Source organism: Lissotriton helveticus, chromosome 6 (genome assembly GCF_964261635.1).
Source record: "Lissotriton helveticus chromosome 6, aLisHel1.1, whole genome shotgun sequence".
Classification (NCBI taxonomy): domain Eukaryota; kingdom Metazoa; phylum Chordata; class Amphibia; order Caudata; family Salamandridae; genus Lissotriton; species Lissotriton helveticus.
In genome coordinates this window covers 1,096,027,104-1,096,054,623 of record NC_136067.1, presented here as the reverse complement: position 1 = coordinate 1,096,054,623, position 27,520 = coordinate 1,096,027,104, and the positions used below count along the sequence as shown (strand labels likewise).

General features: G+C 45.7%; 1 protein-coding gene across 2 annotated transcripts in view; it reads right to left on the bottom strand.

Moving 5' to 3' along the window:
- The window catches only part of TTC27 (tetratricopeptide repeat domain 27), a 1,731,040-nt gene that overhangs the window by 1,384,344 nt on the left and 319,176 nt on the right, over window positions 1–27,520 (bottom strand). The gene's annotated exons all lie outside the window — the stretch shown is intronic.

The following is a 27,520-nucleotide window of genomic DNA, read 5'->3' as shown; positions in this document are numbered from 1 at the left end:
CTGACCCTGTCCCTCATGGGAACAGTCCAGCCCGAACTGCCAAGCCATGTCTTCCCTGGACCGGAAAAAAGCTTCCGAGGAACGGTTTCTGGCATTCCAGCCGTCTTCAGCCCGGCTTGCTTGAATCTAGTGGCAAAGTGAGCAAGGGACTCACGTCTGAGCATACCCTGCCACATTTATGGCGGCCAAAAGCATTACAAAAGGGGGTGGTGATGGACGGAGCATCTGAATCAATCAAACACTCACACCCAGTCAAAAGATCTGGGTTTAATCCATCACCGTTCTTTAGCCCACTCTGCCACCCCAGTTCAGACATGGCTATATGCAAATCAGTCTGACCCTGTGCCTCATGGGAACAGTCCAGCCCGAACTGCCAAGCCATGTCTTCCCTGGACCGGAAACAAGCTTCCGAGGACCGGTTTCTGGCATTCCAGCCGTCTTCAGCCCGGCTTGCTTGAATCCAGTGGCAAAGTGAGCAAGGGACTCACGTCTGAGCATACCCTGCCACACTTATGGCGGCCAAAAGCAGTACAAAAGGGGGTGGTGATGGACGGAGCATCTGAATCAATCAAACACTCACACCCAGTCAAAAGATCTGGGTTTAATCCATCACCGTTCTTTAGCCCACTCTGCCACCCCAGTTCAGACATGGCTATATGCAAATAAGTCTGACCCTGTGCCTCATGGGAACAGTCCAGCCCGAACTGCCAAGCCATGTCTTCCCTGGACCGGAAACAAGCTTCCGAGGACCGGTTTCTGGCATTCCAGCCGTCTTCAGCCCGGCTTGCTTGAATCCAGTGGCAAAGTGAGCAAGGGACTCACGTCTGAGCATACCCTGCCACACTTATGGCGGCCAAAAGCAGTACAAAAGGGGGTGGTGAGGGACGGAGCATCTGAATCAATCAAGCACTCACACCCAGTCAAAAGATCTGGGTTTAATCCATCACCGTTCTTTAGCCCACTCTGCCACCCCAGTTCAGACATGGCTATATGCAAATCAGTCTGACCCTGTGCCTCATGGGAACAGTCCAGCCCGAACTGCCAAGCCATGTCTTCCCTGGACCGGAAACAAGCTTCCGAGGACCGGTTTCTGGCATTCCAGCCGTCTTCAGCCCGACTTGCTTGAATCCAGTGGCAAAGTGAGCAAGGGACTCACGTCTGAGCATACCCTGCCACACTTATGACGGTCAAAAGCAGTACAAAAGGGGGTGGTGATGGACGGAGCATCTGAATCAATCAAACACTCACACCGAGTCAAAAGATCTGGGTTTAATCCATCACCGTTCTTTAGCCCACTCTGCCACCCCAGTTCAGACATGGCTATATGCAAATCAGTCTGACCCTGTACCTCATGGGAAGAGTCCAGCCCGAACTGCCAAGCCATGTCTTCCCTGGACCGGAAACAAGCTTCCGAGGACCGGTTTCTGGCATTCCAGCCGTCTTCAGCCTGGCTTGCTTGAATCCAGTGGCAAAGTGAGCAAGGGACTCAAGTCTGAGCAGCAGGGTATGCTTTCCTTATCTTTCCCTTTCCTTTCCTCTTTCCTTTCTCCTTTCTTTTCCTTCTCATCACTGGGTCTTCCTTTCCTTTCCCTTTCCCCTTTCCTTTCCTTCTCTCCCTCATCGATCTTTTCTCCTTCCCCTCACCTCTATAGACTACTGTTGGCATCAACTCTTTTTTTTAACCGCATGCGTGCGGCGGCTATTTTTGCGCTGTGCGGCTTTTTGAAAAAAGCTGCGTTACATGACGAGCTGAGCTCGTCATGAGCATGCGAGCGGCACAACTCATGACGAGCTCAGCTCGTCATGAGCGGGGAAGGGGTTAAATACATTTTTGACCCCCACCCCCTTAGCCTGTGCGCGCGGATGAAGGTTCTGCGCCAAGAAGTGACTTCTCATTACAAATGCATAATTCAGTTGAACTCTTCGCCGTCTCCTCCTGTGAGCTGATATTTCTAGGTCTCTTGTCTTGCCATCTCTCCCTGTGAAGTCTGTCTCTCTCCCTCCCACTTTGCTGTTGCCTTCGCCCCCGCTCCGCTCCCACGTTCTATCCTTCAACACTCTCGCACCACCGCCATGCGCCACCCTTCCAGCACGAGGATTCCAGCCGCTCAGCCCTTTCCACGGGGACTCCAGGGTGTAGGGCCAGTGCCTTCACAACATGCTCTCCTTCCCCAGGGAGGGGGGCAGAGACAGCAGGAGGGTCAGTCACCAGTCTCGGAGCGGGGGCCACAGACATAAATAAACCCCTGCAAGGGCATGACGTGTGCCTGCAGGCACCCATGCCCGTGGTCTGCAGCTCGCCCATCGCACTTCCGTTTGGCACCTGTCAGGCCCGGGGGCACCGCCGGCATTATCAGCGCTCCCATCTATCAGCTGGGATCTGTGCCCGCTCGCCTCCTAGGCAGGGGTGCAACACAAAACTAGGGCCCCCCGCCTTAGAAGAAGTCAACGTCACATGGAAATATCAAGGTCAAAAGGGTAAACGCAGGGGACACAGGGACTCCTGCGCAGCAGGGGGCTATGCTAGGGCCCTAGAGGGAGGCTCGAACATGTAAACATACAGAGACCATGTCTCTGGGAGGGCTACTGTGGTATGGGGGAAATGTGATTGGGCACTGCGGGCAGGCCTTGGCGCATGGTTGAAAAACACCAGCACCCCAGGGCTGTTGACATTTTCGGGGTGCCCAGGAGTAGCACAGCTCGCACTACCGGCTGCAGGCTGCAGAGGAAGACAAGCATGCACCTGGCACTGCAAAACCCCATGGGCAGTGATGATAACGGCGGGTCCGGGGGCCACGTCACGTGAGTGACGTTTCCGAACGTCGTCGACGTCGTAGCCTAATTGGACAATAATCTAGGCGGGCGGCCGGGTAAGGTTCGACAGACAGTAATATTATTTTGCATTTTGGTGTCACAGACACCAAAATGCTCAATAATATTACTGACTGTCGAACCTTACCCGGCCGCCGGCCAAGATTATTGTCAACACGGACCATGGTGTCACCCCATGTGATGGTGTCACCCGGTGCGGTCCACACCCCCTAGTGACGCCACTGGGTACCGGTCTTTATTTATTCCCTGGGTAATTAATATTTATTTGAATGAGATAACTAACTACAGTTATAAGTTGCTACCTTTAAAATGGGCTTAGCATGCGGATTCTGAGGCTTAATGCACCTAATAATTTTTTTTTTTTTAAATCACACAAGTCGTACACATTACATGCACAATAATTAAAACTAAAATAACAGTGTTGCAATGTCACACAACTGATTTTAAAAAGGACCACACAGCAAAACATACATTGTGTCCTTTTAACAAATCAGTCTTGACCCTGTGCTGAAAGCCCGAAACCGGTCCTAGGATGCTTGTTTCCAATCCAGGGAGGACCTGGCTTGGCAGTTCGGGCTGGACTGTTCCCATGGGGCACAGGGTCAAGACTGATTTGCATATGGCTGGGTTCAAACTGGAATGGCATGGTGAGCAAAAAAACGATGGATTTAGGCCCAGATCGCTGTACTGGGGTGAATGTAGGGGGTGGCATTGCCTGCATTCATAGGAATAACCTCTCTGTGAACAGCTCTAACTCCCCGGTATTTTCCTCATGTGAATACCTCTGCCTAGACATCTCGATCAATAACAAACCAATATGCTCACTTCACTATTTCTACCATCTTCCAGGCAACAACTATACCATCATCGAGCACATCATGGATATTTAAGCAACAAATGTCGGTCAACAGACTACTAAGATCTTCCTGGGGAACTTCAACCTCCACTGGAACGATCTAAACGACCCAGAGGTGAACAGCCTCAAAGCTTTCCTGTCCGACCTCAACCTCTCCCAATTTTGCGATAGTCCCACACACGATAAGGGCTCAACTCTTGATCTAGTGATCTCCAAAGCAGACTCTATTCAGCTTGACTCGATTCTTCCTTGCGACTAGTCCGGCCACCACATAATCACATTCCATATCAAAGAAGTAGTTAAATTACTCTCTATCCAACCTAAGAGAACAAAAATCTGGAGGAGGAACCTAGATAACTTCAATCCTACCACACTCGCAACTTCCAGCCACATCTTCATGCCACCACTGGATGGCTTAGATGATGTACAGGACTTGACCAATCACTACTTCAACGCCATGAACACAATACTCGATGACCTAGCACCCCTACAACTGAAAAGAGTCACCACAAAAGATGCAAACCAATGGTACGATAATAATAATAATAATAATAATAATCCACATTTGTAAAGCGCACAATCACCCGTAAGGGTCTCTAGGCGCTGGGGGCCGTCGGGAAGATTAAGCAAGCTATTGCCCAGAGTCACATGGTGCTGGGCTAATCTGCCGCCGGTGCCGGGGATCGAACCGTGATCCCCAGATTCCAACGTCAGTCGCCCTGGCCGCGGCGCCACACCTCTTCCTCTTCTACGATGGCAGGCTAAACGATGACAGAAGATCCCCGAGAGCAATTGAAAGACAATGGAGATCCGCTCCATCCGCTGCCCACCTCAAACTATTAAGAAGCACCATAAACTTCTATTACAGAAAGGTTAGACGCTCAAAAGCGGACTTCATATGTAAACAAATAGACCAAGCCAAGAACCGCCCCAAAAAACTATTTGAAATAATCAAAAATCAATCAAAAGGAGTCTCCCACTCCCCACAAGCTAGTCTAGAAACACTCCCCAATTGCGAGGAGCTTGCAGCCTTTTTCAATACAAAGACTGATAATTTACAGACAGACCTACATAACGACCTACTATCCCACACCCACACACACAATATTACCACACTGACCATACCAGTGACCCCGCCTAATTGCTCTTCAAAGCTCGACCTCAAGAACAACGCTTCCTGGTCCACCTTCAACTTCTATAGTGAAGAAACTATCTTAAATACGCTCATGACCTTCAATCCCTCTAACCATTTCACAGATCCTCTTCCTGCATCCCATTTAAAGACCTTCCTGACACAGCTAGTGCCGCTATGGACCAGGATTATAAACACCTCTCTTCTTCAAGGAACCATCCCCGACATCCTCAAAACGGGTCAGGTATCCCCCATTCTAAAGAAAGTATCAGCTGACCCGTCAAATTTGAATAACTATCGCCCTATATCCAACATATCGACCCTGGCCAAATTGCTCGAAATTTTTTTCCACAAGCAGCTTAGTAACCACATCGACTACTTCAATCTGTTAGATCAATTCCAATCAGGCTTTCGATCGGGGCATAGTACCGAATCAGCCATGACGAACATCATAGATGACGCCTTACAAATACTGTATAAAAATAAAGCCGGTTTGTTAATCCTTCTTGACTTATCCTCAGCCGCCTTCGATACAGTCAAACACAGCAACTTACTAGACCTCTTAAAACATAGAATGGGTCTATCTGGAACAGTGTTAAACTGGTTCACTTCTTTCCTCCAAGACAGAACACAAAGATTCAAGATTAACTAATCCTTATCCAATCCCACCCCAGTCACCTTGGGAGTACCCCAGGGATCCTCCTTCTCCCCTACACTTTTCAATCTGTTTATGGAACCACTCACTGAGCTTCTCAACTCCTCAAACATCCAGTATCACATGTACGCCGACAACACACAGCTCTACATTAAGGTCGACTCTATTTATGACATCAAGTCCCTTAACTCAACGCTCCATAAAACACAGATCTGGCTGGCAAACAACCATTTAAAACTTGACACACAAAAAACTGAATACCTCCTTATTGCTCCCCCCAAACAAACAGTCGCGATCCGCAAATGGATGCAGCACCTAACTGCACTCGATGGTCAACCTCGCATTATTGAGTCTGCGAAATCCCTAGGAATAACTCTGGATAACAATCTAAACATGCAGAAACACATCAGCACGGCTACTAAAGCAGCCAATTTCCAGATGAACACACTAAGAAGACTGAAACCATTCATACCCGCGAATGACTTTAAACAGGCAGTCCAAAACCTAGTAATTCCCAGAGTGGATTACGGGAGTGTCGCTCTATCCAGCCTTCCCAGATCAACAACTGCTCTGCTAAGAGCTTCGATCAATACAGCTGCCAGACTCATCACAGGCTCCAGAAGAAATTGTCACATTTCCCCTGACCTCCGTGCCCTCAACTGGTTACCTTTTGAGGCCAGAAACCAGTTGACAATCGCATGCATGACTCATAAGGCATTGCACCAAAAAACACCGAGCTACCTTGCCGAAAAACTAGTACTATCGGGTGGTAGCAGAACTACTAGGAGCGCTGATAATCTTCAACTAAAATCACAACGTTTCTCCCCAAAAAAAAACCTTACAATCGTACCTTCTCAGGAATGGCCCCCAGGATCTGGAACGCCCTGCCCCCAGAAACAAGATTGAATCTATCCGTTGCTTTCTTCAAAAAAGAAGTGAAAGCGATCCTCTTATCCAGATTCACCTGAACTTTCTTATATATTCTTGTTGATATGTGCTAGTCGCAAAATCTTTACCATGTATGTACTCGCTTAACCCATGGTATTCCTATGTATTTGTCAATCACCGTTATGTGCCCTTTAAAGCGCTCTGATACCCGCAAGGTTCTTGTTCACGCTATACAAAACTGTCAAAATAAAATAAATAAATAACTGTTGTTTTTGCATTGGTCACCCCGAGTGGGACGGGTATGCTCAGACGTGAGTCCCGTGCTCTCCATGCCACTGGAATCAAGCTATCCTGCCTGATGAGGGCTGAAAGCCCGAAACCGGTCCTAGGATGCTTGTTTCCAGTCTAGGAAGGACCTGGCTTGGCAGTTCAGGCTGGACGGTTCCCATGGGGCACAGGGTCTAGACTGATTTGCATATGGCTGGGTTCAAACTGGAATGGCGAGCAAAACAACTATGGATTTAGGCCCAGATCTTTGTACTGGGGTGAATGTATGACATTGTTCTGCATTCTGTCCATCAACTGTTGTTTTTGCATTTGTCACCCCGAGTGGGATGGGTATGCTCAGACGTGAGTCCCGTGCTCTCCATGCCACTGGAATCAAGCTATCTTTGTTGATGAGGGCTGAAAGCCCGAAGCTGGACCTAGGATGCTTGTTTCCACTCCAGGGAGGACCTGGCTTCGCAGTTCGGGCTGGACTGTTCCCATGGGGCACAGGGCCAAAGCTGATTTGCATATGGCTGGGTTCAAACTGGAATGGCATGGTGAGCAAAAAAACGATGGATTTAGGCCCAGATCTCTGTACTGGGGTGAATGTATGAGATTGTTCTGCATTCTGTCCATCAACTGTTGTTTTTGCTATTTTCATAAGCCAGCACATTAGATGATTCAGCTCTCATTGGCTCATCGGAGGCACATGTTGTGGATGGAAACTCAACTTTGGGAGGGTTAAATGCCAACAGCACAACAAGCCATTGGTCGAGAGACGCGTAGCAGAGTGCTGCAGATGAACGTGCTCTGTCACACATTACTCCCAGAAGGGGAGACAGTAGCATTGTTTGGCATGGTCTCTGGTGCTCATGTAATGGATAAATCATGGCCTCTGCATCAAAACAAGCCACAGGCAGTTCAGGTACTTGTTCCAGTTGTAAATTCAGGATGATCTCAGTCAGGCAATGTATGAACTAGAACACAGGTCTCACCCCTAACATGTCCATTTTCCAAAAGATTAGCATCTAGTTTCCTCTTAGTTTACATAGCCAAGCATGTCCTATGTAACATGCAATAATTTCTCTGCATCTTCGTTCAGCTGTATACATGTGTGTTAAGATGCTGGTTTCTATGTCCGAATAGAAGGATGACGATGCTTCCCCAGTCGATTAGCAATAAAGTCGGGACGCCTCCAAAATTACTAATAAACAGAGTGAAAAACATGATGGAATCAGTCCAAATACTGCTTTGAATCTAGTCACTAGACTGGACACAATGTTCTTAAAAAGATGCACAGACTAATTGAATATTGCTTGTACGAGATCAGCATAGTGCATGGGGTACTATGTGTACAAAAGTCTCTGTATTTCTGAAGCAGTTCTGGCTGTCCGCAGATTATATTCCGCAGATGATATACTTCGACCGCTTAAGTCAAAGAGACTTATTTTTGTAATAAAATGGACAATAGTTTACATAGGTCGTCAAAACGCAAGGATCTTCCACAACACTTTATTGTTTTTGAAACGGTTATCAGGTAAGGCTGGCCTGGTTCCAAGCCACAGAAAATAACAGTTAAAAATAAATAAGAGCCATTGTTCAATAGTTCATGATGTGTAGGGATGGACATAGTGGTGGAGTTTACAGATAAGATACAGTTCAGCCCTGGCATAGACGTGCTACACATGCCACGTACTGGTTACAGAATCACACAGAAGGGAGTGTCCCTAAAGATTTTTGAAATTAGCTGTCCTGATAAACTGAGGGTCATTCTTGTTTTCATTCAAACAAATGTGGAGAAAGGGAAACTTCCATGAACGAAACAACTGTGTTTTGTGCATCACTTTGTACAAGCCTATGGGTTTGTATTCTGGCAGTTGTGAAAATGAAATGTGGTAATAGGCATAGAGATGATACCATTTATTAACCAGGTGACAGGCAGAATGTCACTAACCGTGATAGGGCCTCGTCTATTTGCTCTATGTGTAACAATATGTATGAGGACTCTTTTTAAAACATTTTTCTATAGGGTGATGTCAAATCGTAAGTTTCAAAGATGGCTGTTTAGTTTGGAAGTTGCCAAGGCACAATTAACCTGATCTGAGTGTTTGTAATGCCCAATTCAAATGTATTTTGGCTCGCAATTGAGCATGTCTGCGTTCAAACAAACCCAGGTCTCCTCTTACGAGGTTTAAGGATGAGGACAGTATATGATTTAATGAGTACACTCTTTTGGAAAGCGAATGCATTCCATTGTCGATAACTTTCAAAACTGCTTGTAGATTTTCTCAGTCTATCTACCTAATACGTTCTGCAGCCTCTTTCTCTGAGTGTTTATCTAACTCGTTATAAAATTGCATACATTCCTGTTGCCAAGAATTGTCATCAAAGCTTTATTTCGATATACAAAATATCATAAAAACACTAATATAAAAACACAATTCATAAGCATTACATTTTTAAAAAGTACATTACAATAAAACCATTCATATTTCAATAAATAGTTTTAAAAGCGTATTAAACATTAGCAGCTTTGTGAGTATTTAAAAAATGTCAACTAATAATGAGGTCATCAAATAGCCCTTGATCTAATCAGCCAGGCCCAGCTCAGAAATGTGGCCACCCCACACACTAAGGTTGTACTGGTGTCAGCTTTAAGTATTCTGAGTGCAGAGGAATGATCCCTAGTTCCAAGCAGTAAACACACTGGTTTTAGCCATTTCAGTCTGGGGTTTACATAGGCTGGGCATACAAAGAAGACATGTGGGATGTTTTCTGTGACACCTTCACAGATTGGGCAGTCAGGTGAAGTTTGGTGCGGGGGCTTCCACTTGCACGTATAATCACGGAGGGGGAGGTTTCCCAGTCTAAACTGGATGAAAAGGGATCTGTCTCTTGGTTTCTTGATGAAATCCAGGTAGGGCTCCAAGCGAGGCTTTAATTTTTGCTGCATAAACGCCTCAGTCAGCCTACCTTGGTTTGGGTCCCTTAGTTCTTGTTCATCAACCCATTTCCAGTAGGCTCGTTTAGTTTCATCCTTGGATAAAGAAACCACAAGCTCCCAATCAGTTGGCAAGCCAGATTCAAGCAAAAGCTTCTTTATATTGCGAATCCAGCTAATTCTGTGAGCACCATAGAGATTCATAACTTCTTAAAAGCCATCTAAATACTTTGAGAGCTCAGGGGTCCGCCATAACCTAGCCCAGTATAAAAGAGGACGTAACCTAGCTAAATCCTTAATGGAATGGCGACCCAGATCGCTCAATAATGGTTTGATGGGAGTACCCCTTGGTAGCGATACCAACTCCCTAAAGAACTTATTCTCAGAGGTGATCAGGGCGTCAACACAATCAAAGCCCCACAGCTCTGCGCCGTTAAGGGCGCAGCCTACAGCTTTTGCAGCGTATATATCCAAGGCAGGAGCGATGGGCTTAGAGATGGATGTGCGATGTTCTCGCCCTAATGCTCCGACTACCCTTTTGTGATTTAATACCATTTTATCGATGTGAGGCTGCCACTTTAAATTATGCGAAATTCTGATACCCAGGTAGTCAAATTCATTTACGCGTTCCAGTGACACCCCATCTAAGGAGAGGGTGGATCTGGAAGACTTACTTGGGTTAAGATAAAGGAGTTTAGTCTTCGAGGTATTTATGACAAGGCCCCTGAGCTCACAAAACAGACAAAAGCGGTCCAACAGCTTTTGCAGAACCACGGGGGTTTTTGAAACCAACAGCGTATCGTCCCCAAAAAGGTGGGCGGGCACTTTGTCGCCCGCCAGGACCGGGACATCGGCGTTTATTTCGAGCAAAAAGGAGACCACACCATTCACGAATAGCGTGAAGAGTGTCGGGGCTAAAACGCAGCCCTGACGTACCCCTCGATTCACAAGTATTCTGTCAGTTTTCTGCTCTTGAGATCCCCATCTAATGCGGGCATAGGTTCCATCATGCATGCGTGCCAGAAGATTCAGGATTGGTAGGGGAATCCCCATCTCCTCCAGTATCAGCCAAAGGCGTTCTCGGGGGAACAGGTCAAAGGCGGTCTTTAAGTCAATAAGTGCCATATAAAGACCGCCTTTGCCAATGGTAACCACCTTCCAATGAAGGAGTAGCAACCTAAATGCTTGATCAACCGTGCCTGTGCACGCCCTGAAGCCTGCCTGAAAGGGTGAGATGATGTTGTTCTCCTCTGCCCAGGAGAGAATTCTCTCCAGGAGAACCCTGCCAACCAATTTCTGCCCAGCGTCTATGAGACTAATTGGGCGATAGTTGGCAGGGTCCTCCCTAAGGCCCTTCTTGTAGATAGGGATCACCTCAGCCGCTTTCCATGAATTAGGAACAGGTGAACCTGCTAATAGCGCATTTGTCAGATTTGTAAAGTAAACGGCCCAACCATCAGAATTAGCTTTAAAAAGGTCGCCCGGCACACCTTCCTGCCCCGGGGCTTTAGCAGGTACAATTTTAGCTATTGCCGTCAGGACCTCTTTTTTATCAACTCTAATAGGAGCAGCCTGCCGAGAACCATCATCCAGAGCACCGCTCAAATGCCCTGGGGCTCCGGGCAGTGCACTACCACCGTAGAGTTTACTAAAGTGTTCAAACCATTCACTGTCTGTGATATGATTGGGGATTTGATTCGAATCACAGCCATTCGATTTTCTGACTAGTGCCCAGAATAAGTTACCATTCTTAGTTTTGCTAGCATCTCTAAGGCTTTCCCAATGGGATTCTTCCCACTCCCTTTTGGCGACTGTTATAGCTTGTCTGTAATGCAGTCTGGCCAGCCGGACAGATACTGGATTGCGAGATTTAATGGCAGTAATTAAGTTATTTTTCGTCCTTCTGCATTTACTATCAAACCATTTCTGAACTGGTTTGATAGTTGTCAAGGTCTTTTTGCCTGGAACCATGAACAGTTTGCCAATCTGATCCATAGTAACAGTGTAAATGGCTTCTACCCCTGCGGACCCAGCCGCATCATTACATACTGCAGACAGCCTTAATGACTACTCACCGAGGATTCCATTCAGCACACTCAATCTAGGTTCATCCATACAAAACTTTGGCCACTTGAGAAATCTATTACAGCTGGAAGGTATAATTTGCTTAGTTATTAACCTCCCACTATTTGAAGAGGTATGTTCCTTTCTCTGCCACGGATCCACCAATATAAGGGACAGGGGATTATGGTCACTCTCCACAGATGGTATGATGACCATATCTACCACTGACTTCCAAGCTCTCCTGTCTACCATTATATAGTCAATCCTACTCTCACACAATACTCTGTTGTATGTATTTGCCCCCTGGGCATCGGAGACAGTACGTCCGTTCGCAGCTCTAAGACCTGATTCAATCATTAAAGCATTCAATTGAATAACTACAGGAGACCATCTCCTCACAGGCCTGAGGGTAAGAGGCGGGACGCCCCATTGGGCATCATCCTCATGCACTCCCAAAATATCATCTACTGCCAAAGGTTCAAACGAGCAGTTAAGGTCCCCTGCAACCAGGACTAAAGAGTCAGGAGAACACAATTTCAGCAGATCAGTTAAAATATCAATAGTAGGGGACTTGGCCCCCCCTTGGGTACCTCTTGCATATACATTAAAGAATTCCCAGGTGGGGACACCATTCATACCCACAATAGAAAGTCTCATAACATCCAAACAAGAGGAGGTGTGGTGAGTGATCTTGAGATTAAGATCAACCCTTACCCAAACCATGAGCCCTCCAGAGGGACGGCCACGTCCAACCGAAGTAGCAGGTGCATGAAAACAAGAAAATCCCTGTTTATACAACGGTTCAACACTCCATGTCTCCTGAAACAAACATATGTCGTACCCATCAATAAAACTATTCCAATCTGGTAATAAAAGCTTGTTTCGCAGACCTGCCACAGTACACGAAACAATTTTGAGATTGTTAATATAAACCTTACTGGGGATTGGGACACTTGAAGTTTCACCTAAGACCTGGCTGGCGTCAGTGTTAATAGTACAAGGAGAGTCCAGGGCTATATCAAAGGGCTCATGCCCCACAGACTGTCGTGAAACAGGTGGATCTGGAGAGCAACCACCCAAGGGGGAGGGGGAAATATTCGATTCTCTTACTCCAGCATCGGGTCAATCGACTGCCTCCAGACAGTCAAAGCGATTATGATTAAAGAAACTTCCCACGTTGAAGGAGGGCATATGCCATCCTCCCGGGGGTGGTCCCCTCCCGCTTCGCTGTACCATTGTCCAGCCATCTAGCTGTGGGGTAAAATAACCCGGGGGATAAAAGTAGGTCAATGGTAAAGAATGAATAGTCGTACCTGCACTAGGGTATCTCCAGTTGCAAATGTAATCAACAATTCTAGGGTTGTCGAAATTGATCAGAATGCAGTCACCCCTTATATTTTTAGCCAAGTGACCAACCCATGGTGTCCTTCGAATCATAAGTATTTTGCCAACAAGGTGCGGGGGCAGGGGTCTGTTCGCATTTAGCCAATGTGTGACCCTATTCCAAAGTTTTGCGGGACTTTCCACCTCATTTTTACCCAATTTTGGTACCCCTGCCAGGACTACCACGAGTGGACAGACCTCCGGGGGTAAGTTTAAATTTTTTTTCCCCGTATTAAATTGAGTAGTGGGGGCCTCCCATCCTGAGATGTCTTGTGGTGGAATCTGCTTTTGCTGACATGAGCTATTAGCGCGGGCAGGTGCTATGTCCTTAATAGGGGGGGGTGGCGGCAGGTGCAGGTAAAACCGAATGAACTGTATTTAAAACTGCCATTTCTTTGTGGGTAGCTGGGGCAACAACCTTTTCCTTGCGGTTTTTAGCCAAAGATTTAGTGACTGTAGGAGGGATATCTTTTAGAGTGGGTTCTACGATGCCCTTGACATCGCGCTCAATCCTCTTTAAGTGGACCTCAATCTTACACAGCCTTTCCTCTAGTGGGGCTAAGAGGAGTCTTAGAGCCTCATAGATGGTGTTTGACTCAACCTTCTGTACCCCCTCCTGATCATCTTGGTTAGACAGACCACCTGTAACCTGGCTCACCCTATGCGGCACGGAGGAATCAGTTAAGCATGGGCCAGAATTTACAACAGGTTGCTCCACGGTAGGTGGATTTATTTTCATAGCTTTTCGACCTTTTCCTTTCCTCACACCAGTGTTATTTACTAATCGTTGCTTATTCTTTGGGATTGCTCCCGGGTCTTTCCCACACTGTTGCCTGGTGTTGTGTATCTTAACTATGCTGGGCACAGAATAAGTTACCATTCTGGGAAACTTTTGAGGCGATAACAACAATGACTCTAAGGCTGTAGATTGACTACTAAGTGAAGCCTGTGACAAATCGCAAATGGGAAGCTGAGGTGTGGGGAGTTCTAAAATAGGGGACACACTTAAACCACTATTGACATTTAGGTTATCAGGAGACCGCACAATCGCAATGTGTCCCATAGAAGACCTTCTTGCGATAGCCAGCTCCTGAGATACACGTCGCTCCATTATAGTGATCCCCTCATCAACAACACTGTTCATCCTTGTTATGAACTGGTCCATGGCTCCCGTGAAATTTGCGGCATCCGTTCTCCCCTTAACCTCCTTAGGCGGCATAGCAGACTTCCCAGTTAACTACAACAATGTAAATGGGCAAAGTACTCACAGGGGTGTGTTGAGCGGTTGATGGAAAGGGGGTGGCCCGACCCGGCCTCCTCCGGCCTTGAACGGGCTTATCAGGCCCGGGCTTTGCCCGGGCGCTCCCGGGCGCGACTCGCGGGGCGAGAGGCGTTCCACTCTTTTAACGCGCATCCGGGCGCTCTGCTGGCGTCCCAACCGCCGGGGCACCTGGGAATTTGAGTTCCCTGCCCTCACGGCGGCAATGTTGCTGGTGCGGCTGTGGGTCGAGCCGTTCCCCTCACGGCCGAGTGATGGCAGCCCACGGCGCTGTTGTCTCTGTAGAAAACGCTCCCCAGGAATTGTTAATTTCCGCTAGGATGTGGTCCCAAGAAGAAGTCAGAAAAATCCATGTTTCTTCAATCAGGGAAATTCATCTTTCACACTCAACAGACTCGAATGTTAGAGCCATCTTTGTCATACTTTGCCTATACTGTAAGTGGTAACTACTACACTTGCTTGCAGGTATCTGAATCAATGCATGCAGGTATCCGATACATAAGGCCATAAGGCCAAACCCTCAATAGGATATTAAGTGGAATTATAGGTTGCATTTTGAACCATCTACTTTGTGAGAGTCTTGAGCTCTTTCATTTGAAGTTGCCAGTCAGTACACATGGTTAGGTTAACTTTTGGTAAAGAAGGCTTCTTCAAGTCCTTCATTGTTTCAAATCCCAGACAGGTAGTCTGTTGGACTGTTCTGTTAAGAAATATTACTTCTCTGTGAATTATGCATGCATGAAACAAGGCTTCTTTGCCTTGGATTTGCCCAAATTTGGTTCCCCAAATACTTTTCACATCAATATTGTCTTTCCAATACTATTATCATTTAACAGCCAGATTCACACTAAACGCAGGGGAGCTAATTAGTTTGTTAGTGGTAATTACATTTTTTTTAAATTGCAGTGGCTCCTGTGAAAAAACAAAGCGGAGCGGTGAGATCTGTCCTTATTTTGGAAGCAGTTGGAATTTATTTATTTAAGAAGTTAGGGTGACTAGCAGGAGGCAGTGCCTCGCAAAGTTCCCATTGTGTGCAATTGTAAATCTCTTAGGACAAGCTGATCCTATGTATGTACTACTGTGTATAATGGCGATAACAATACATCTCATGGTAATTAGCTGAATGCAAATAAGGATCTCATTATTCAAAGTAGCATATGCCTGTAAGACAGACATCAGTCGTTTAACAGTCTATGTATCCAAGTTAACAGAAACTGAACCAGAAAGAAGGAAGGAGTTAAAGAGACTTATGTGGAGCTAAGAAATAAATGTGCTCAGTGGCTCCAAATTCATAAACCCTTGCCTAGTAGTATGAGTGGGGAGATTCTAACTGTACGGAGAGGTGATTGGGTGGGTAGGAGTAAGAAAACAATACCAGGGGATGTAATTACTGTTAATTTTAGGGATGTGGGGGCTGCGACCTTCATTTGTAAATCACCTAATAGTGGTCCTGCCACCCAGATCAAACCACTCCCCTTATCTCACTTCCTTCCCCACTTGACAAAACCCAATTTCCATCGGCCAGCTAATTCAATTAACCAAGGGCTTGCACGTCCCCCTCAATATGTCCCTAACCACGGGCGACAGCCGTTTAACTTTCCACCCTTTGTCCCGTACCATGTTGGTCCCCAGTGGCAGCAACCTTTCCCCTCTGTACCGCCCTCTTTCCATTCTACTGAGCAGTGGCAGCAACTTCCCCAGCAACCATCTATTGCCAATCATTATTGGCAACAGCCATGGCAGGACCCGTCTCCATCCCCGTCCTTTAACCCCTCCTATACACAGTTTGCCCATCCCAATAGGTACTGTGTATTGGATGAGGTTGATTGACTCCCTTCTGAGGGAGGTTTAGTCACTAACCTCCCTCATGTAAATGACGTAAATGAGGGAAAAAAGGATGCATCGTTGGGTACATTTCTCCCTATAAACTTAGAGGTGTCATCACCTATATCAGTTAGGGACAGTGTAGATTTATCTAACCCTCGAAGTATTGCGGTTCCTGCCGGGAACCCAGCGCATGGCGAGTTAAAAATCCTTAGCTGGAACCTTGCTGGGATTTCAAGGAAACTGGGCCTCCCGGAGTGGAATGCCCTGGTTGATGCCCACAATATCTGCATTTTTCAAGAGACATGGGCTACCGAGCCACTGCATAGGGTGGGGTTTGTCACTTTCTTTGAACCAGCAGTAAAAACCAGGGCGGGGAAGGGACGGCCATCGGGGGGGCTTATTATCTGGATAAGTATCCTGCTTAATTGCAGAATAACCACTAAGAAGGCAGGATCTCCGGATATTCTCGGTGTCTCCCTATTGGGCCTACGGGGAAGTATAGCCGTTGACCTCTACAATGTTTATATTAGGGGAACAAAAAATGGGTGTATCTCACCCACAATGAAGGAGCTTGAGGTTCAGCTGGGAGAGCAGAGTGGTTGTGGACATATCCTAATAGCAGGGGATTTTAACTGTACATATGAACCACTCCCCCTAGAAGGAATTCCAGATTTAGGAGAAGAGGACAGCAGATGGGGTATCCCTATTCTCTCTATCCCACCCATTAAGCGCTGGACTCGCAGTGCAATCCATCTCAATGCATTTACTTTGGAGTTTGGATTAAGAGCTGTTAATGGTCGCACTCGATCTGATCTCCAGGGTGCGCCCACTTTCAACAGGGTTGGCCAATGCACTCGGATTGACTATATCCTGCTGGATAGGGCCCTCTGGAGTTTTGTTAACGATATGGTTATTACCAATACCGTAGAGAGCGACCATAACCCACTCTCCTTATCCCTAAAAAATCTTTGGAACATTGAAGCACTGCCAGTCTCTCTTGGCCGCCCACAGGGGATTACTGTCGCTACTTGTGGCAGGCGTCTAAAGTGGAGTAAGTTTATGTGCAATACCGATAAACTATCCACAATAGACGAAGTGGTTAAGGGCATGCAAGCTGAAATTGGCTCTATTAATCTGACCATAGCAGCAGACAAGGTCACCGCTGTTTTTGAAGCTGCTATAAAAACTATTGGGGACCTCTTTTGGGTACAATTGCCAGTAGGGAAACAGAAACCCAAACCAAAAGGCTCACATGATTGGTACTCGGCAAATTGCAGGAAGACCAAATCACGCCTAATAGAGGCAGTTAAAGGGAAGTCTCTCCCTCTAATCCAAATTGCCAGAAGAGACCATAAAAAGGCTTTACTGGTAGCAAAAAGGGAGTGGGAGGATAACTATTGGCTAACCCTTAAGGAAGCCAGCACGAAAAAAGACTCTAAATCCTTCTGGGACACCATACGGGCGCGAAACAGACCGGATATTGATCTTGTAACCTGCAATATTCCGGGTCATGTATGGGAGGTTCATTTTTCCAAACTGTATTCCTGTCATGACGATATGAATGGAAGAGGGTCTGTCCATTCCTCTCTTCATGATGACTACTCCCTTTTCCCTGGCGATCCCGATTTTACACTGAAGGAAGTAGAGTATGCTATTAACTCCATCATCCCACAAAAAGCTGCAGGACCAGATGGCATCCCTGGGGATCTGCTAAAAGCTGATGGTGCTAATTGGGGCAAATTAATCCACTCCCTTCTCCTTGCCATCTGTAGGGGTGCCCCCATTCCTGTCTCTTGGAAGGGGGCAGAGGTGGTTCCCATCCACAAGAAAGGCCCTAGGGATGATCCGTCCAATTATAGGCCGATTAGCTTACTGGATGTAAGCCAAAAAGTTGTCGGTAAAGTCATTCTACTCAGGATACTCAACTGGGTGGATGAAAACAAAATACTTACCGATTTTCAGGCCGGCTTTAGAGTAGGCACTGGAACGATAGAGCAGGCCTTTAGGCTTATGATGATCCACTGGAAGGTGGTAGTGATAGGCAAGGGCAGTCTTTATCTCGCATTCATCGATTTAAAGACTGCCTTTGACCTCGTTCCCAGGGACTCGTTATGGAGGGTTCTGGCCAACATGGGGCTCCCACAGTACTTATTGTCCCTGTTGGTTAGGCTCCATCAAGACAGCTTTGCCCAAATCAGGTGGGGTTCTGGAGGGGAGAAAACAGGCTGTATCCCGGTCGAGAGAGGGGTCCGCCAGGGATGTGTTCTGGCTCCCACCCTTTTCTCCCTGTATATTAATGGGGTGGTGGAGCACTTACTTAAATTTCCATCTGACGAACCATCCCTGGGGGGGGTACGTATACCGACCCTCCTCTTCGCGGACGACACGCTCCTAATCTCCAAAACCCCTATGGGACTACAGAAACTCTTGGATAACTTCCAATCCTTTTGTACCGACCGAGGCTTGGTTATAAATACCAATAAAACAAAATACCTCGTCCTTAATCCCCCTAAACAGAAAGTGCGCCCCCCTATTTTAAACACCGAATCCCTGGAAAGGGTGAAAGAATTTGATTATTTAGGGATACGCATTTCTGACAAAATGGATTGGACTCCCCATCTAGATAAGATGCTGCTGAATCATAAAAGGATCACAGGTGCCCTATTAAGGGAGCAACGTTCCAGTTCGTTCAAACCAATAGGAACAGTCCTAGAGATCTATGCCGCCAAAGGTGTCAGCTCTGCGCTTTATGGAGCTGAACTTTGGGGCTTTGCATCTTCTCAAGCACTGCAAAAATCTGAGAATAAATTCTGTAGGCAAATTATGTCGCTACCTCAAAGTACCCCCCTTTTGCCCTTATTTATGGACCTCGGCTGTACTCAGATCGGCGAAATTGCGAAATTTCGCCCTCTCCTATTATGGGCCCGCATTTGGCGGGTAGAGAAACTTAGTGCCTATGCGAGAAGTTTGGAGGAAATAATGGAGTCACCACACTGGGCCAGAGTCAAATGGTTAACTGATATGAAAAATCTATTGTCAAGTTTGGGCCTATCAGACTCTTGGTCCAGCAGAACCTCTCCTCCAAAACAAGTTCTTAAAAACCTTTTTCGGGATTGGGCTTGCTCCCAAAGGCACTCTAGTCCATCCATTGGCAGACTCACAGAGGATTTTTTGATGTTTAAAGACTGTCCCAGGCGAGAACCCTATCTAGACACAATCGGGAAACCCTTTGCCCGGTCTTTGTATTTTAAATTCAGAACGGGTACTCTTCCACTGAACACTTTTACCAAAACATGGAAATCCTGTACAGACAAAACTGACCTGTGTCCATCTTGTTCAGCCCACCCAGAGACATTGGCTCATTTTTTATTTGTCTGCAAGGAATATGCCAATCCAAGAAGGGTGTGGCTGAAGAATTTGTGTCGGCAACTTGGAACTAGGAGCCATGCTGAGGCAACCAGGATACTTGTTTCGGACAGTTATGTACCCTATGCTTGTGCCCTAGCAAAATTTCTATTTTGGGCTTGGGCTATTCGAGCCAGAAAGCTTAAATACTCTGTTTAATTTTTTCTTAAATAATATTTATTCTAGTAAATGCTGTATTTCTTGTTATCAACTGGATATGTTTCATTAATTTTATCACTACTTTTAAACTGCTTTTATGATAATGACATTTTATCGAAATAAAGCTTTTTGACTTTGACTTTGAACCAGAAATCACAATGTCATTCACTAAAATCTTAATTGCATATCGTAATCGCAGTGTCTCAGTGGGACCTTCTCCCAAGCTATGCCTTTGGGCACAGGGTAAGCTGTGATGTTGACAGCAAAGAGATCTCTGTGGGAGGAAGAACATGGTTGTAGTTCAAAAACCACTGGGGGTGAAACTGTTCTTCCAGGGACGAAATGTCCATTTAGTAGCACGAGAAAGATGATCACCACTGTTAGCCATTGGTTTAAAAGAAAAGTTACCAGGGTGATTCAAACATAGGACCACGATGGAATCCGGTATCTGTCACGAAGCAACTGATAAGCATGAATCAGTCTAAAGAGATAAGTGACTGTAGATTAAGTTGCGAAATCCTCAGAAGGATATCCAAAATCATTCTCAAAGTCAGAGGGCTCTCGAAATTCTTGAAAGTGTAACATTCCAAATGACACTACATCAGGTGGGAGTTCATAGAAGACCATCAAGTCACACTGAAGAGTAGCAGCTGAATTTGATACCCTAGGGACACAACCAGTGTTTGATAAATGGGACCTATTTGGCTTTTCACGTGTTGGAGCTCTATGGGCTCAGGGGGATGTCATCCCCTTAGTAGACCAACAGTGTGACTATGAACTCGCTCCCACTGAGACCTACTGATTTTGCAGAGTCTTCGCCCCTAGAGGATAGACTGATAGACTAATATATGCCCGGAAAGTCATGTCCCTGACATACAAAAAATGTATCAATAACACACCTGGTGCCCTGTTGCGTTTAAGGGAGAGGTAAGCCTGAGACTTAGACAGCCTAGAAGACGAAGAGTGGACGGAGACCCTGACGTCCCTGCGGGAGGTGGCCATACTGACGGGGTTCCGCTTAGTTCAGCTTAAGGTACTTAATTGATCCTATTATGCTCAAAACACAGTGCTCAAGATGGGTAAGGCGATCAACAAATGTTGTAGGGGTGGCTATGGGCAAATGGGCACCTTGCATCATATTGTATGGAAATGCCTGACATTACGCAGGTTTTGGGAGTCTGTCGTGGAGAGTGTGGGGGTACGCTTTGCAGTGGTAGTGTGACCACCTCTACAAAATGGTGCCTACTAAACATCTGTGGATAACACTAGGACTGGCAGTAACCAAACAGAACATTGCGAGATTGGGGGAGCAGAGCAGGCACAGCAACTCGGGGATTGAAAGGGGGACATGGACTGGGGTATGCGGGCTGCAAGAGCGGTATATGAGGGGCGCGTCTCACTCCAAAAGTGGGCAAAAATGTGGGGATGTTGGAATAGCTATAGGGTAGCTTACTCCCACCGATCTCGAGGGGTTGACATCTGGGTACTCTGTATCGAACAAAAATGACAGCTGTGTTGAGGGAGGGGGTGGAAGAGATGCAAGAGATGTCAGATGCTACTGAACCTACTGGAAATGTCAGTACACAACAATGTTTTGAATGTGTTCTTTACTGAGATGCCAAAAAAACATTTTATTTAAAAAACAATGCCATTAGACTGAGCTCTAATCTGCTTGCTGAACTGCAGACAAACTTCCAGAGCAGACCTTGAATCACTGTAAGCCTTCTAGCAAATGCAGGACCGTTAGTTGAGTGAAATGAATGAACTACCCAAATCGCCACCAGCCACTGCAAATCATTTACTACTGCTGAAGCACATGCGTTTCTCTGTGGCCACGTCCACAGGAATCGAAAACATGAATCAATTGTCACCAATCTGTATTGATATTGGTTGACAAAATGGATTGGACCGATGTGGTCCAAATATATCACCTAGAATGGGAATTTAGAGATTGTGAGAGGGGCTGGCGAGGGTTGTGTGACAAGGGAAAGATTAATCTGTGGACAAACGTCACACCGCCGGACATTATCCCTAGTCTGTTTGTATAAACCAGGCCACCAATCGCCTTGCTATAGCACTGCTACTGTTGCACTGACCCTTGTATGAGCAGATGCCAGGCCCTCATGAGCTTTCCTGATTAAATCTATGCAAGATAGATTTTTAGGTATTATCCGGTCTCCTACTCTAGGAAAAGTAAATACATGAATATTATCTGAACTAAGGGTGTAGGAGTATTTAGGGGGAAAACCTGCAGGTGGCTTTTCACCTTGCTTGGTTATGGTTATTGCAGTTCAGATATCTAGGTCAATCTTCGTCTGAGATCAGGTTAAAACTACTACTCGAACAGTCTGAAGCGAGGTAAGCCGCACAGTTTCCTGTGGCATGAACACCATCAAGCCTCTGGCCCAAAGCGTGCCTCACATGGACCAATAGCAGCTTATCTTGTAAGACAGCTACCTTTCCCCAAAGTGGTTTATTCTTTCTTTTTTCTTTAAACTATATTTTATTAGTTTCAATAATGCAATACAAAAGGAAACAGAGTGCACGAGTGTCAGTTACATACATAACACCCCAACGGGTATGAAATGAAGGCAGTTACAAATACAGGTTCACTCCACATGTAAGGTGTGGCACCATCAAAGAAATACATACATTGATTAATGCAATTTGGTAAAGGCCCAAGTCATTGAGCAGAACATCAGAAAGAAAGTCTCACATTAACAACACACTTGGTCGCCATATACATGACAGGACTACCAGCAACCTGGCCAGTTCCCCTCCGGCGCAGAACTATCGTCAGTGCTTAGATCTTCATCCTCAATAAAGTTGTCAAGTAATTGAGACCATAGTAACATCTCATCCTCTGCCCCCACGCCAGTGTGTATCACCTTCCCCCACTATACCTGGACCCCAACACATTCCCTAGCCAGATGTAAAAAAGATGGTGCCCACCTCCCCACAGCGTACACACTTACACCCCTTTCTGTGGGATCCACTCAGTTTAGTTTACAAGGTGTTTTATAGGTGCGGTGTAAAAAGTGGAAATGAAGCAGCTTGAATCTATTATTGCAAGACACTGTGCGCACCAACGCAGAAGCGCATGCCCAATCAGCATCTGAAGTGGGCTCCCTCAGCACCCGCTCCCAAGCCCTATACGCTGCAAAAGGATGTTTGAGCATGTCACCCAAGTGCTCTGTCAAAGTGTGTGGTCAGGTGTCGCCCCTCTCCCTACCCTATTAGGCCATCGAGTGCCTCCGAGGGCCGCGGAGTCTCTGGAAAACCACACCAGACCGGATATTATTAGTGTGGGAACTGACGAGTCAGCTTTCTGTAATGACAGTAACAGGGCATGAAGGTCTACGTGTTGTGCAGTGTTGTCACCCAAGATTTTAGTGTGGGTGCGCTGTGGATGGAACTCACCATCTTTCACAACACCTTGCACAGCTGTGTAGGCTGCAGAGTACTTCAATTTATTTCATACAGAAGGATGAGCTCTAGTAAGACTATGGGTAAAGTAGATGATACAGAAGCGACAAGCATGTTTTCCCTGACCCAAAGGGCACTCTTTCAAGATAGCGGTCAGGACAGCTGCAGGGATTTTTCAACAGAAGCAAAATGTGCTTTGGCTAAGGAATACAAGTGGGACTATGCTTTGGGAACAGTCTGTACCTTATTGTAGGTCACATAGGTATAACCATAGTGACTGGGTATAACTCTGATAACTAGGTTGGTCTTATTATCCTTAGTTTGTGAAAATTTAGTCATGAGAAGGTCTGCTTGGAGAGCACACAAGATAGCAGAGCGCACATTTGTCCATCGTTTTGCTGAAAACATGGGCGAAATCAGGTCATAGAGCGACTTCACTCACTCACAATAATAGGGCAAGTAAGTGTGCCCGATGTTGAGAAATCCCAGGAGGGATTGCAATAGCTTAATAGCTTCAGTGCGTCAGGAAGCTGCAAGGTAGCACGCTTCTGCAGGAAATCATCAGGAGCCACACCCTTGCCCTCATCACATAATTTGTATCCTAGGAAGATTACCATCAGGAATGCAATACATTTTATAATCTTGAGAAGTTAACAAGGTTACAACCCTGTCCACTCGGGTCATGGTGTAAGTCTAAATCATTATCTGTGAGTTAGACATCATCAATATTTAATAATACCTCAGAATCTGGCTGTAAGATCACCATAATGCGTGCTGAGAACAAGCCAGTACTGTTTTTATAGCCCATAAGAAAATGTTGAAAAGAAAATTAGACCCCGTGGAAACTAAAGCCGGTTAGATACTCACGTTCAGGTGCAATATTTTGAGTAAAGAGCTCACTGGATCTTTCGCATTTTTTCCTGCACCAAATTGATAATTAATCCTGTGCTATGCACATTATGCACTGCGTAAGTTTGTGTAGGTGCATTGAAATTCCTATAGTCAAAGACTATCCTAAAACAGCAGTCAGGTTTTAAGATGGGAAAAAGGGTCGCGCTCATGGATAAGAGGGAAGGTGTTATTATTCCTTGATACTATAGCTGATCTAGTATTGCTTTAATGCCATGTTTGCCTTCTGGCTTTAAAGGGTATTGAGCCTGAGCTTGTGGCTCACTGTGTAAAGAAATAACATGTGGAACAGATTCTCTATTCCACTCTGCCCGATACAAACCTGGGGCCTGTTTACAGCCCAATCACTGGTGTAAATTTCCTTCGTATCTTCAGGTTCTATGAGAGAGCGTAGGCTACACAGTTGATTTCCTCCTCCTAGGTTGCCTCCCTATCAAAGACCAGCATCCAGTCTTCTTTGGTTAATATAATATCATGATCATCCAATAAATGTGACCAGAAGATTGGTTTAATAGTGCATGGTATGTCCCCCTTAATCCGTATATTTAAATCGGAAACCCTATCAGGAGGATTTACATGTCTATCGTGAGTTTCAACTCTTATACATTCATCATTCGTATATGCATCAGGAAATTTTGGAAGAGTCAGATGCACAATCTTAACTTCTGCTGCACTCTCTAGAAGTGCTCTTGCCCAAGTCTGGATCTGCAGGAGTCGTCGTACCTGTATCGGCATGCATATTTCAGAAAGCCCTGCGACTTTCTTCTTTTTTAGTGGAGTTTTAAATTCCAATCCATTCTCCTCCCTCTTTATGCTGACATTAGTCTCACATCCGGCTTCATCTTTCCTGCTATACTCCCCCTTTCTTCGATACTCAGATCGGTATGTTTACCATCAGTGTTCTCGAAAGAATGTGAAGATAGGATATTAGAAAGCCAATATCGTTCAGGCTTTTTAATTTTCTCATGGTTTCTTAGGTTGTAACCACCACTACCGGATTCTCGGGATGTTGGTGATCCAGTTGTCTTTTCTCTTTCTCCCTCTGTTTCTTCTTTACTTCCATTGCAGATTTCTTTTTAATGGAACCCTCAGTCTAATTTTTAGGGTTTAAATGTGGCTTAATGGCTCAAATACATATGGTATCATGACCCACAGAGGTGTAGACATATGTGATTATTTTAGGTAGTTCTCATTCGCAATCTTTGAAGCTTCTCCCTTAATGTTACATAGGATGATAAAGGGAACCGTGGAGAAATTTCCCATTAGTTTTATACATTAAGTCCAGAGCTGGTGCTGCACCGTCTTCCTTGTGTGCTTGTTTCAGTACATCAGGGAGTTCTGCCAATGAAGGCGTGCTATGTGTACTAGCATAGATTAATGCAAATATGCCTCCCCAGGAGTTACATTGCTCTACGGGTGGCACCATCCCAACAGGAAAACACATGCTATGTTTCTCCTGTGGGGTGGGTGAATGGATACCCTATCACAAAAGGAGGGACTAATAGGGCTGTTTAACGGGGTCCAGCACATGTGCCCAAGCAATGCCTAACAAGAAGAGTGTACTGTTCCCCAAGTAAAAAAGGGAAGAGAATTGTTACAGAGGCAGAAGGAGGGAATTCTCCTTTTCGGAACTAGAGTCTTCACACAACCAGCAAGCTAGGTGTCATGCTTCATCATATGGACTTGCTCCTCATTGAGTCGGCGCTGCAATACCCGACGGGAATCCCTAAAGGGGCTCTTTAGCGGAGATCTTTTGTTCCTGCCATATGGTGCTGTGGGTGTGAGGGCCCTAGAAGGAAGTGTAGATGTGAAAAAAGTGAGAGTGGTGTTAAAAAAGGTTGGAAAATCCAAAACAGCTACTTCATTGGTATGGTTCTCACCCTTGTTAAAAAGGAAATGGAGTGGCTGCTCCCTGGCTTAAGGGTCCAGTAGAGCGACGCTCAACTCGTGTGATGTGGTCAACGTTTCATGCCTTCCGGCCAACACTGGGCCATAGCATTTCATCAGGACCTAAGTGCAAAACTACCTGCACAATGGTGGTGGGTGGAAAGAGTCCTACCTACCACTCCTCATTGGTGCGGGGACAGAGTCCCGCTGATCCTAGTAGTAACCTATCTAGAAGGAGAAACTTTCTCCCATGGTCATGCCGGCTCCAGACACCCACCAAGGTGTGGTGTCCTGTCCAAGTGTGGACGCTCTCGGAAGAACTTCCCCGAGGCAAGTCGGGCAGCCGGATGATCCCAAGTTACACTGCTCTACGGGTGGCACCATCCCAAGAGGAAAACACATACTATGTTTGTCCTGGGGGGTGGGTGAATGGATTCCCCGCATCCAACCGATAGTTCTTGTAATCCAGAAGGCCATTTTTCCTTGTTTCACCTCACCCATGAAAGCGTTAATAGTCTGAGGACTAATAGTTTTTACTTGAGTTGGCGTTACCAGCCTTGCTTTGAGAAGAGGGCAAAAGCTCCCAGGTAGACATTTCTGTGCATGTGGAGTAATTGACTAGTGAAACAGTTCTGGTTTTCCTGGTAAGTAGGAGGGATTTACATATCTTGGTATGCTGGGGGATCTACTGCTGCATATTCTAAAAAATACCATAAAGCAGAACCGATAAGCCCAAACTCGAAGATGAGTAAACTGTCTCAAATGCATATGCTGCATGTGCAGCAACTACAAAAGTAATGCCCCCACCCCGTGATCTGAGATGTTGAGTGACTGCTTCCCTGTAATTGGCTCCTATCACTAGAGGTGCCTTCATAGTAAACTGATTCAATTGAAAATGGAATTAAATAATTAGAAACTCATCAGCATGGGAAATAAGCTTTTAAAAGTCAAGCTTGAAAAACCTATGGAAATAGGTTCTCCCTTATCCCCAGTAGGAGGTAACCATAATTATTACAGAAGTCTCCGTAAGGACTTTATAATGGTTTACATGTGTGTGAACAGTGAAAGGACTACTTAAGATTAAGATGTAAGTGTAAAATATGGGTCCACACTGTGCGCCAACTATTGCGTGAAGTAAAACACTGGCGTAGTTCTATAAGGTTTGGTTTCCCATCTCAGGGTGACACCGGTGAACTTAGTTCAATGCACCAGAGGTTAAATTGAGACTAAAGAATAATTTACACATTTTTGCAAATCCTTCAACAAAAGATGCAATTTGGCTATTAAAGTTTTCATCTTCTGCGATGTCCTCCTTATTTCATGTTTTTAATGGGTTGGTAACTATTTCACTTTAGGATTAGAGGGTGCTGGGGGAAAGTACCTAAAAATTATTACATGGTGTTGTAGGACAAATGTCCCTCGACTGAGCACATTCTTTTCTGGCAAAAACATTATATGCCCTAGATCATGATTTGAGATATTTATATTCTGAGAAATATGTATGCATAGATTATTTACCAGTAAAGATAGCAGGTTTTTCATTGACTTTTTAAAGTTCCCCACGCTTAAAGGTGGTTGATAGTTAAGCAACACTCCGGAAGACTTGCCAT